The sequence below is a fragment of the Eurosta solidaginis genome, chromosome 3 (assembly GCF_040869045.1).
Source record: "Eurosta solidaginis isolate ZX-2024a chromosome 3, ASM4086904v1, whole genome shotgun sequence".
In the NCBI taxonomy this organism is placed as follows: domain Eukaryota; kingdom Metazoa; phylum Arthropoda; class Insecta; order Diptera; family Tephritidae; genus Eurosta; species Eurosta solidaginis.
In genome coordinates, this window is record NC_090321.1 from 89,748,840 (window position 1) to 89,761,936 (window position 13,097).

General features: G+C 39.2%; 1 protein-coding gene across 10 annotated transcripts in view; it reads left to right on the forward strand.

Annotated features, from left to right (window-relative positions):
• Positions 1–13,097, forward strand: part of LOC137244139 (protein transport protein Sec24C-like) — a 625,388-nt gene that overhangs the window by 278,854 nt on the left and 333,437 nt on the right. For 5 of the 10 annotated variants that reach the window (XM_067772717.1, XM_067772718.1, XM_067772715.1 and 2 more), the window contains exons 1-3: positions 2,324–3,433; positions 3,514–3,703; positions 3,776–3,994. The gene's annotated coding sequence lies outside the window, so the exon portion shown is untranslated. Of the gene's footprint in view, positions 1–2,317; positions 3,438–3,513; positions 3,704–3,775; positions 3,995–13,097 lie in introns of those variants that run through there. The other 5 variants (XM_067772724.1, XM_067772726.1, XM_067772720.1 and 2 more) reach the window with 4 other exon arrangements.

The following is a 13,097-nucleotide window of genomic DNA, read 5'->3' on the forward strand; positions in this document are numbered from 1 at the left end:
CAACCATCAATGCGTCATAACTGTTCCGTTCGTATTCTGGAATAGTCTGTAAGATTTCGGCAGCTGGTCCTTTCAATGCTACGAAGAGTGCCGCAACTTTATCTTCCACATTCCAGTTGTTCACTGCTGCGGTCTTCTCAAACTGTAGCTTAAAGACCTGGAAAGGAACAGAACCGTCTAAGGATGGTGTATTTACCTTCGGATTGCTTTCTGAAAGAGTTGGGCGATTTATTTGCAACTCCTGTATACAACCTCTCAAAGCTTCTATCTCGGCATCCATTTTGTCCTCGAGCTGTACAATTTTTGTATTCTGTGCTTCTAACTGCGAAGACATTTGTGCCACCTGCTATGATAAGCGCTCCTCTTGTGCTTCCATCTTAGATGTAATCTGTGTCGACATTTCTGAAATACGCGTTTCTTGTGCTTCAATCTTCGATGTTATACGTGTCTCCTGCGCTTCGAGCTGTGTTGACATATCGGTTGATATTTGTGACGACATTTGCTTCAGCACTGCTAGTATCGCGTTAAGGCTCCATTACTGATACTTAGCATAGACTTGACTTGACTTCGGAACTGTCACTTACAGTTCTGTTAAATGAACATTGCATGTTACTGATTACTGAAAACTTGGCAACACTTAACTTGACTTAGAAGTCTGTTGAATTTTCTATGTAAGTTCTAAGTGACGTTTACATTTTGAGATGCCATTTGTTTGTTTCCATTTCATTTTGACATTTTGTCATACAAATTGACATTTATTTAAAAATAAATTTCAACGCTGATTATGATGCCTGATTGTATGTGCCAAGTGCAGTATAATCGTGGCTAAGTTGCCAAGTTTACGCCAAGGCAAGTCAAGTCTGTGCTAAGTATCAGTAATGGGGGCTTTAGTGTCTACACTCGCCAATGGATTCGGAGTCTCTATCTTCTCTTCCAATTTAGTCGCTGTCTCTTCCACATCGGGATAAAAGACATACTCGTCCACATCAATTCCTTCCAACTCCATTACCTCTCGTAGCCGTGCTTGAAGTTCGATCTTATTGCCGGTTGTATTCAATCCACGGCTCTCCAACTCCTTCTTCAGTTGCTGGATCTTCAATTCACTGAACTTTGCCATGTCCTTGTAGTCCTCTGGAATTTATTCAACAATTCTCTTCTGACACCAATTGTAACGAATTTACTTGCAAATCCTCTTATTTGCAATCTTCTGCTAAGTTGGAATCACTAAACTGTTGAATAAATAACTCCAATTTGTAATAAAGCAAAATAGCCTTTATTAAAGTAATTCACAATAACACTCAAACTGTGCAACGAATAGCTTGCTTAATAGCCAAACTGATTGATAGCTCAAGTGAAACTCTACCATTCAAAATAATACTGTTCTTGCTCGCTAGATAGCGTCTTAGTTGAAACTGCTTGACAAATCAATTCAAACTGAATTCCAGGTCCTCTACAATTGCTGCCTTTTATACTCTTTGATTTCAACCTTCGCATCTTCTAGGCGCTTCTAGAATCTACTAGTCCAGCAGCTCTCAAACTTCTCAGCTGTAACTACAATTGCACAATTTTATACATCTTCTAGGCGCTTCCAGAATCTACTAGTCCAGTAGCTCTCAAACTTCTCAGCTGTATTTACAATTGCACAATTGTATAGTTTTTCTCATTGCATACTTATAGGAGTATCGCAGATATATGCATGTGTTGGTGCATTGACTCTCCGCTGCTCGTATATGTACATGGTACATATATGTAGACGCAGTTATTGTTTCGTTTATGTAGATACATAATGATTGAATTATTGATGTGCATTCACGTCACTGCTTAGCATCGGCTTAGAGATAGCAGCACCCCTTAGTTTTGCTAATATTCGTAACAATATTTTGATACCGATCAGCCGATACCCATCACCGATGTTGCTGCGCCAAGTGCCAAGCGACGATTAAAGGCTCCATTACTGATACTTAGCATAGACTTGACTTGACTTGGCGTAAACTTGGCAACTTAGCCACGATTATGCTCCACTTAGCGCATACAATCTGGCATCATAATCAATAAATGTCAATTTGTATGACAAAAAGTCAAAATGAAATGGAAACAAACAAATGGCATCTCAAAATATAAACGTCACGTAGAACTTAAGCTGGAGTCATTGTTGCCGTATGTCGTATCGCTGTATCCGTATCCCTAACGTAATCAGCTGTTTATCGTTACGACGGTAAATCAAAACCCAATTGGTTGGCTACGATACGGTTACGACTTTAGCGGCACCAATAATCGATTGCATTGATTCTCATAAGGTTGGTCGAATCAGCTGTTAAAAGGTTACCGATACGGTTACCGATAAAGCACCAATGTCTCCAGCTTTACATAGAAAATCAAAATTCAACAGACTTCTAAGTCAAGTTAAGTGTTGCTAAGTTTTGAGTAATCAGTAACATGCAATGTTCATTTAACAGAACTGTAAGTGACAGTTCTCCAGTCAAGTCAAGTCTATGCTAAGTATCAGTAATGGAGCCTTAACTCATTTAACGACGATAGAGCAAATCATATGCGTGTGAATTGAGAGGGCACAATTGTGCTATGAAATGAATAGCCCTGGTATAAAAGCAGAGACAGTGGAGGCGCGACAATCAGTTTGATTTAAGACGCTATCTGGCGAGCATTAGTAGTGTTATTGTGAAGAACTTTAATAAAGGCCATTTTGCATTATTGAATAGTGGAGTTTTAGTTTAGTGATTCGACCGTTAGCAGAAGATTACAAATAAAGCTGGAGACATTGGTGCTTAATCGGTAACCTTATAACAGCTGATTCGACCAACCCCTTTGCGAATCAATGCAATCGATTATTGGTGCCGCTAAGGTCGTAACCGTATCGTATCCAACCACCCTACAAGACGGAGGTAACTAGTTCACCCACACATTCAAAGCTTTTTTCGCTCTCCACTAACACATCGACGTTTCTTGCTGTCATCGAAATGACAGCCACTGATGACATGACAGCGTCATCTTAATACGACAATTTATTAATTATTCCGGGAAAATTTTAAAACGATGAAAAACTATAATTGTGGTAGTTAAACTAAAAAAGTGCTTGTGCTACGGGCTTTTAGGTGTGACGTGTGTTAGCTGTTTAGGCACTTATAAATTAACCTGGCGCATTAACTAGAGGCAGCCAAGTCCTCTTGCCACCAATTGGAATTGGAAGATTCGATTTCCAAAACCAAAAAAGGTAATATTTTCAAGACAGTGCACAACCTAAACAACGGTGGTATCAAAAGACGCGTGTCGAGATCCGTTTTTAGAACCTGCAAGTTGTATAGAATCGACGGTATGGCCTAGAAGGTTTGAGGTGGTCATACTAAATCGCTCCCGAGGAGTGTGCTTATCGCTACAACCAAAGCAACATTTTTTACTCTCTGCTTTTCATTCATACGTATGTATGTGTATTTTTAAATAATAAAAAAAATGTTATATTATTCTAATATATATCATCTCTGCCGGGGTGCGATTCAGCTCAGGATATGCCAAAACAACAAGAAACCCACAATTAAATGCAGATTCACGTGTCATTTGCCAAGGATTTACCGGTAAACAAGGTACTTTCCACAACCAACATGCTTTGGAATACGGTACAAAATTGGTTGGATGTATTTTCCCAAAAAAGGGTGGAACTACGCATCTTGGTTTGCCAGTATTTGCTTCGGTAATTTATATTGATTTGTATTGATTAAAAATTGCAATAGTAGATAATGTAATGTGAATTAAAATTGAATAGGTAGCCGAAGCAAAAATGCATGCAACTGTTGTTTATGTGCCGCCACCGGGAGCTGCTGCTGCTATCATAGCAGTATTACAAGCACGACATTTCTTTGATTGGTTGCATAATCGAAATTGTGCCCTAACATGATATGGTTCGCGTTAAGCACGCTATGTTAAAGCAAAATAAATCTCGTCTAGTCAGGCCCGATTGTCCAGGATCATCGCACCAGAAAGGGTAAGTAAATTGCCTACCATATTAAATATATAAACAACATATATGAATTTGTTAGTGATAATTTGTCATGCTTTTGTTGATAATCAACTGAAGAAGGCAAATACCAAAGAGTTCGAAGTTCATGTGTAATACCAATTGATTTCTTTAAATAGCGTTTGGAGAACAAACCCCATATGTATGTATGCATACAACTGCATAGAAAGGAAGGGATTAATTAATTATGATCAGTAGATTTATAGGATTTTTATTATTTTCCCTGCGTCGCCGTTGCCATTACATTGCGTTAAAGGAGGACATCAACACCTTACCCACAACCAGTTAAAATTTTAGTAAATTTTGCTCTTTGCATTACTGATTCAAAACGTGGGAAGTTATATATGTAGCATTCCATGGAGAATGGTAAATTTTAGCAGACTTTCGCATTGTGGTCATTATTAATATTCAATCCCTAGAAGGTTCAATGTAGTCATATCAATAGGTCCGGAGATGGTCGGGTTAGTACCTCAATGGTGCTTGTTACCGGAACGTAGATAGATAATTTATTGAGGATTGCACAGTGACTTGCACATCTCCTTCACAGCACCTCATCGTAGCCGACTTCTTTGATGAACCCTAGCAGAGTTCTTGGCTTGAGGGATTAAATGTGGGAATGCACTGGCCATGGTGAGCCCATAAACTTAGCCCTAAGTTTTGAGATTGCTTCGTATTCTTGGAGGATATGGTCCGCCGTCTGCTGATCGATCACAAAATCGGCATGTGTTATTCGATAGTATGCCCACTTTCTGCATACGGCTGCTCAGTCTATAATGCCCTGTAAGAATAGCTCTTGGGATTCTTCGGTTATCTTTCGATAGGTCTATTATTGCCCTGTAGCGACTTGTGCTATAACTTCCTAACAGTAACTTAGATTGTCTCAAACCTGGCGTATTGCTCCAGTGTTCTTCTCTCCCCCCCCCCCTCCCCTTCTCCTAATAAATGCCCCTGTGAGCCAACTGACAGGAACGGCTCGGGATCGATGGGTCATGCAGTTCCTGCCTCTCTTTTCGGGTTGTCCGCCTGCTTCTTTCGTTGTAGCAGTGCTTCGCCCCATCCAATAGGTGCGACAGATCACAAATTGTCATCAATGTCCTCTAACGGTAGTCCAAAGAAACAGAAAGTTTGAACAGGGGTGGACCATAATGAGAGGAGTGTTAGAGGCGTTGATTCCACAATACAGCTAAAGAGATGGTTGGTGTCATGTGAGGACACATTATAAGCAGGACATATGTTTTGTATGTCGGGGTTGATTCTGGATAGGTAAGAGTTTAACCTGTTACAGTATCCAGATCGAAGTTGGGCTAGAGTGACTCCCGTTGCATTAGGGAGAGTGCGTTCCTACTCTGCTAGTTTTTTTCTTTGATTACAGGATTCACCGGGCAATTCCTTGCATTGAGGTCGGACGCCTGTTTGTGGAGTTCACTCAGGACCTGCTTGTGTTTTTCAGCTTCATACGGCTGTGTTCTCAGGTGCCGTATTTTCTCATAATGTAATGAGGGCGTGAACAACAAGAAGCCACAAAAGATTTGTAAAGTCGGGTTTTGGGATCAAGGCCAGAGCAACCTGTCCGATGCAACCATCCCTTGCACGTGACACACTGACAAGAGTATGACCGTCCTAAAAAGATTCTTTTCCGGCAAACGCAGCAAAACCATTTCTAATGACCGGGGTCAGGAGAATGACACGGATTGGGTACGATACCTTCCCGGAGGAGGAGAGTATTGCGCAGACCCGCTGCATGGATCTGCTGGGAGGATGATAATTTGTGGGAGGGACGCAACAAACTAAACACTAGAGTCCGCCTTCTCATTACCCTCTACTCCCCTGTGGCCTGGGACCCAGTGCAACAGTACTACGTTGTGTACCCAAGGACTGACTTTATTTCGAACGCCACAATTGCCTTTAGTGGGGCCTGACTGTCTGACTGAGTATGGCAATTGTTTCATTGGAGTATCAGCGCTGAAGGTTCAGCTTAGCGCACCAACATATGGCGAATACTTCCGCTTGAAAGCTGCTCGTATGTGCTTTTAGAGGTACTGATATTTTGGCTCTGGGTCCGGAGACTCTGGCTTCAATCCCCTCTGGCGTCTTCGAACCAGGGCTGTAGAGAGAAAATCCGGGCCCGGGACTAAAAAAAATGTACGGGCCCCTATAAAAAATCCATTAATACATTCGATAAACGTGATTAATTGGCAACCCTGGTGTGTGAAAGCTAAAGTAATTTGTGCTCCTCTTTAAATTTTCAAATTCATTGTTTATTGTGAGTCTTAATTCTTACAACCTGTGTCTAAACATTAATAAACGTGACATTTGTCTGTGGAAAGTAAGATCCTCTGTCCAGGTGATCTCCAATTCAACTTTACTAACTTGGCAGTATATTGCGATTGGTGCTCCTGCTTTGTTGTTGTCAAACTTGTTTTTCTTTGACACCATCAACTGTGTATCTTCCCGCCAAAAGTTTTGTAGTCACTGAAGTTTGTTTGTGCTTCAAGCTTTATTTTGTGGTTTGCGTCTATGCTAAACTTTGAAGCCTGCGTCATAATAATCTAAGCTGCGTTAGAGCTGCCACCCAGTTTCTTGGAGCAATATTTTTTGGCCCGTTTTTTTCGAACACCATGGATCAAGTCAATGGTAAACGTCGTGGTGACGACCTTAATAACGAGGTTGATAGCGCCAAAAAGGTGCAACGGATCAGCGGCTTCTCTCCTAGTTTAATGCAAAGCATGGATCAGTGATTTGCTAAGTTCAACGATCTGATTGCTAAGCAAATTTTGGACTCGGAAAAAAGGCTCATCGAATTCGTATGCAAAAAACTAGAAGACAAATTTGTGGTGCTGAAGAAAGAGGTCAGTGAGCTTAATGCAAGAGTTACTCAGCTGGAGAGTGTGTTCGAGCGCGTTGGTTATCTCGAAGAGGAAGTAAAAAAACTCAAAAACAATGCGTCAAAGCAAGAGAGCCATATTGCCGCAAGTGAAGTCCGTGTACACGGAATTCCCTTTAAGGAAGGAGAAAACTTAGCAAGTGTCTTTCATCACCTCTGTTCCACTCTTAGATTGCAACCAATACCTATAATGAGCATTTTTCGGCTACGGAAAATAGACAACAGCGTGACAGATCCGGCCGTAATAATCAAATTTCAGTCGCCGACAGACAGAAACAAATTGCTAAAAAGTATAGGCACCTTTAGGCGCCAAAACAATCCAAACATCAAGGGTCTGCAATTAGTTCATGTGGGCATAAATTCAAATGCTCCGATTTATGTAAATGCTTCGCTGTCTAGGCAAAATTATGCGATCTTCAAGGCAGCGATCCGTCTAAAGAAGAAAAGGAAGGTAGTGGCGGTTTTTTCTAAGAAGGGTCTGGTACATATCAGACGAACAGCCAACGCCAGCCCTGAAGCAATACATAGCTTGGATTTTCTAGAGCCTCTTGAGAATACCGGCGAAGAAAGCGCGTGTTCCTTTCGAGTTGATGCTGCGCCAACGAATAATGATCAATAAATTAATTTCTATGTATGGTATATTACTTAAGTTCTTGAGTCTCTTCGTTTCTGTCTTTATATCTCCCTATCATACTTGTAAACAATCACTTATGTTGTCTTTATATCCCATATATAGTGATGGTCCTAGACTATAGGTTGTCTAGTTCCAAAGACTGCTTACATACACTGTTGCGCGTATTCAACAAACGTACTAAAGGGCTCAAAGTCATCCATCTTAATGCGCAAAGCCTATATAAAAAGCTGGATGAATTGAGATTCATATCTGAGGGTTCTGATATAGATGTTATATGTATTTCCGAAACCTGGTTTTCTTCATGTCACAAAAATGATTTGGTGCAAGTAAATGGATATCAACTTTTCAGGGCTGATAGACATGGTCATGGTGGTGGTGTTGCTATATATGTTAAAAGTAGTTTATCCTGTAAACTTTGCTGCAGTGCTAGTCCAAGTGATTTTGTCGAATATGTGTTCGTAGACGTGTTCTCTGTAAATAATGAAAGGCTTCTTATCGGCTGTGCATACAGACCTAATCGTGGAGTTGACTTCTCTGGCTTTATTGAATTTCTCGAGCCTCTACTTATAAGCTATGATAATATAATCATCGCTGGGGATTTCAACTCCAACCTTCTCGTCGACTCAACTCTAAAGCTAAGTATGGAGTCTCTTGGACTTTTTCCCACCAATTTAACTTCACCTACACACTTTACTGACTCAAATTCTTCTTTGCTGGATTTATTTTTTGTGAATGATCCCCTGAAATTGCTCCACTACGATCAATTGTCGGCATCTTGCTTTTCAAAACACGATCTGATATTTCTTAGTTACAACTTTCAAACGTCACACATACAATGTTCCTTTACATATCGTGATTTTAGAAGCATAGATTACAGTTTCCTTAATGCAGCGGTGGAGTCGGTTGAGTGGAGCTTGATTCGTACACTGACATCGGTCGATGATCAGGCATCATTCCTACAGAACCATATTATTAGGCTTTTCGACAACTATGTGCCAGTGAAACTCAAAGCTGCTACACACAATAATACCCCTTGGTTTAGTGCCAATCTAAAACACTTAATTCACCAGCGTAACCTTGGCTTACTCACGATGGAAAAGATACAAAACCCTGGAGGCTCACAACTGCTTCAAAACGGCTAGGATCGCTGCAAACAAAGCCATTAGGTCAGCTAAGCAGAGATTTTATAATAACAAGTTTAGTGCTGCTTTGAGTTCGAAGGAAACCTGGAAGTCGATTAAACATATTGGTATCGGAAAATCCAAATGTGATATTTCTGTCCTCCCTGATGTAGACATTAATGAGATAAATATAAATTTTGTAAATCTGCCAATCTCAACTGACAATATATGTGCTGATACATATTGTATTCGCGCTAATGTTGATTTTGGTCCTCTTGAGTTTGCTAGTGTCGATGATTGTGATGTCGTTCAAGCCATTCTTTCAGTAAAGTCTAATGCTATGGGGTTCGATGGTATATGTCCGAAATTTTTAAAAATAATTCTTCCTAAAATCCTTCCTCACTTAACCTACTTGGTTAACTCTGTGCTGACGTCCTGTGTATTTCCCAAATGTTGGAAAGTTGCTAAGGTAATCCCAATCCCCAAGCAAAACAAGGAGTATAGGCCTATAGCTATTCTGCCTTTCCTTTCCAAGGTCGTCGAACGAATTTTGCACTGCCAGATAAATACTTATGTGCAGAATAATAACCTTCTCACAGATTCCCAGTCTGGATTCAGGTCAAATCGTAGCTGTAAAACGGCGCTCCTATCGGTGATAGAGGATATTCGAGAACAAGTTGACAAAAATTTTACTGCTTTCCTGACTCTTCTCGACCATTCAAAAGCGTTTGACTCGGTCGACCACACCGTTCTCTGCAAGAAGCTGGACAACCTATTTAATTTCTCCAACTGTGCAACAGCCCTAATCAGATCGTATTTGGCCGACCGAACTCAGGCAGTAAGTGTTGGTAGCAGAAAGTCTGACTTTGTCAGTGTTTTAAGAGGAGTCCCACAAGGCTCAATCATTGGTCCCCTGTTATTTGTTTTGTATATAAACGATTTGCCTGGTGTTCTCAAGTATTGTAATATTCACATTTACGCTGACGACGTACAATTGTATATGTGCTGTCCTAGTGATCGTACCAGTTCATGTATTAATAACTTAAATTACGATTTGTGTCAAATTGGTACGTGGGCTTCTATGAACGGCTTATGTCTTAACCCTAAGAAGTCGAAATGTATAGTCATTCATAGAAGGTCACTAGATAAAAGTGGAATGGAAAATTTAATTTTAGACAACACTATTATAGAATACGTTGACACGGCAAAAAATCTAGGTATAGTTTTTAACAAAACCCTGACATGGAAAGATCACATCTTCCGCACAGTGGGAAAAGTGTATGGGATGCTTCGTACACTCTGGCTTACACAATATTTTACTCCGTTACATATTCGTCTACTAATAGCAAAAGCGTACTTAATACCTACGCTCCTTTATGGTTGTGAGGTTTACTCCAATTGTGACTATGTATGTAATAGGAAACTTAATGTTGTGTATAACAACATTGCTAGATACGTCTATGGGTTGAAAAGACTTGACCACGTCTCTCAACATGCTTACAGGTTGCTAAACATTTCTTTCGATAACCTTATTAAACTTAAAACGCTCACTACGCTACATAAATTAATATATATAAAGGAACCTGACTATCTGTATCGGAGGCTAAATTTTCTCCAGTCGTCTAGATCTGTTCTCCTTACCCACTTCAGACATCGTATGCTAATATCTGATTGCCAGTTCTTCATTAATTCCATACGTCTTTGGAACTCGCTCCCTTCTAGACTTAGGCTTATAAGCAATGCTCTGCTCTTCAATAAAGAATTAACAAGTTTCTATAATAACCTAGACAATTAAAATACTGATTCCTTCTAAGCAAATGTACTCTATCATTCCTTTATTTATCTATTTACTATTTATTAAATATATTATTTGTTGTAACCTTTTCTTAGCCATAGTCATTAGCTTTAAGTTTCAAGATTAGATTGTTCCTATTTTATGCCTTTTACCGACTAGCACTGTAAAATAATTTTTGTCGAATTGTTGTGCTGGGATGAATTGCCTAATAAATACAAATACAAATACAAATGACGTTTCATTCATAAATCATTATTGATGGATTACATCAAAAAAAATTTTTGCCACATCAACTAAATGATTTTTGGCTAAGAGCTGACAATAAAATTAACACAGAATATTTACTATTTGTTTTATTTTATTGTAACGTAGAAATAAAATTCTCTTTTAACAGCCACATATTATTTCAAATAATCTTTTCTAGTTATTTGGTAACATTTTCATACATTTCTGATAAATTTAATGATGATTATAAATTTTAATTATTCAATATAGAATGTTCGGATATCAAAGAGTGGCTTTACTTGCTTTTTTCGCTGCAAAATTTTTTATAATAATATCAAAATTTAGCTGTCTTGCCAAAACGGATGCAACACAAAGCGTGGCAAGTCCTAAAACTCGCTCTTTAGATGACCACGTCCATTCTTTAAAGGACGCTGAAGGAACGTTCTGCCCTAGATACAGTGACAGGTAAAGTGCAAAAGGTACGTAAACCAATACAAAAGTTGGGGGAAAATTGTATACATATTTTGAAAATAGACGGCATTTAGCAATTCCAATGGTGACAGACCTTTATCAAAATTTGCTTCGTAAATGTGTTTCAAGTGAACTATTTTGTATTTGTATTTGTATTTATTAGGCAATTCATCCCAGCACAACAATTTGGCAAACATTAATTTATAGTGCTAGTCGGTAAAAGGCATAAAATAGGAACAATTTAAACTTGAAACTTAAAGCTAATGACTATGGCTAAGAAAAGGTTACAATAAATAATAAAATTTAATAAATACGATTTGACCTGAATCCAGACTGGGAATCTGTGAGAAGGTTATTATCCTGCACATAAGTATTTATCTGGCAGTGCGAAATTCGTTCGACGACCTTGGAAAGGAAAGGCAGAATAGCTATAGGTCTATACTCCTTGTTTTGCTTGGGGATTGGGATTACCTTAGCAACTTTCCAACATTTGGGAAATACACAGGACGTCAGCACAGAGTTAACCAAGTAGGTTAAGTGAGGAAGGATTTTAGGAAGAATTATTTTTAAAAATTTCGGACATATACCATCGAACCCCATAGCATTAGACTTTACTGAAAGAATGGCTTGAACGACATCACAATCATCGACACTAGCAAACTCAAGAGGACCAAAATCAACATTAGCGCGAATACAATAATTGTCAGCACATATATTGTCAGTTGAGATTGGCAGATTTACAAAATTTATATTTATCTCGTTAATGTCTACATCAGGGAGGACAGAAATATCGCATTTGGATTTTTCGATACCAATATGTTTAATCGACTTCCAGGTTTCCTTCGAACTCAAAGCAGCACTAAACTTGTTATTATAAAATTTCTGCTTAGCTGACCTAATGGCTTTGTTTGCAGCGATCCTAGCTGCTTTGAAGCAGTTGTGAGCCTCCAGGGTTTTGTATCTTTTCCATCGTGAGTAAGCAAGGTTACGCTGGTGAATTAAGTGTTTTAGATTTGCACTAAACCAAGGGGTGTTATTGTGTGTAGCAGCCTTGAGTTTCACTGGCACATGGTTGTCGAAAAGCCTAATAATATGGTTCTGTAGGAATGATGCCTGATCATCGACCGATGTCAGCGTATGATTCAAGCTCCATTCGACCGACTCCATCGCAGCATTAAGGGAACTGTAATCTGCTTCTAAAATCACGATACGTAAAGGAACATTGGATGTGTGACGTTTGAAAGTTGTAACTAAGAAATATCAGATCGTGTTTTGAAAAGCAAGATGCCGACAATTGATCGTAGTGGTGCAATTTCAGGGGATCATTCACAAAAAATAAATCCAGCAAAGAAGAATTTGAGTCAGTAAAGTGTGTAGGTGAAGTTAAATTGGTGGGAAAAAGTCCAAGAGGCTCCATACTTAGCTTTAGAGTTGAGTCGACGAGAAGGTTGGAGTTGAAATCCCCAGCGATGATTATATTATCATAGCTTATAAGTAGAGGCTCGAGAAATTCAATAAAGCCAGAGAAGTCAACTCCACGATTAAGTCTGTATGCACAGCCGATAAAAAGCCTTTCATTATTTACAGAGAACACGTCTACGAACATATATTCGACAGAATCACTTGGCCTAGCACTGCAGCAAAGTTTACAGGATAAACTACTTTTAACATATATAGCAACACCACCACCATGACCACGTCTATATTTCACATTCTAAGCTTTGAGAAATATCCGACTTGTATTTTTCGACAAATTTTGCTGCGCTCGCCCGAACCGTAGTTTCATCCATGTCTTAAATTGCCACAAAAAGGAAAACTTCGTTCAAATTTCTCTTGGCTGCAAATCGTTCAGTAATGCCAGTGATTACCGAATCAACGATCACCATGAATGTATTGTTTTTGAAATCAGACTCTGAATCATCCGTAATCATCTCATTTAA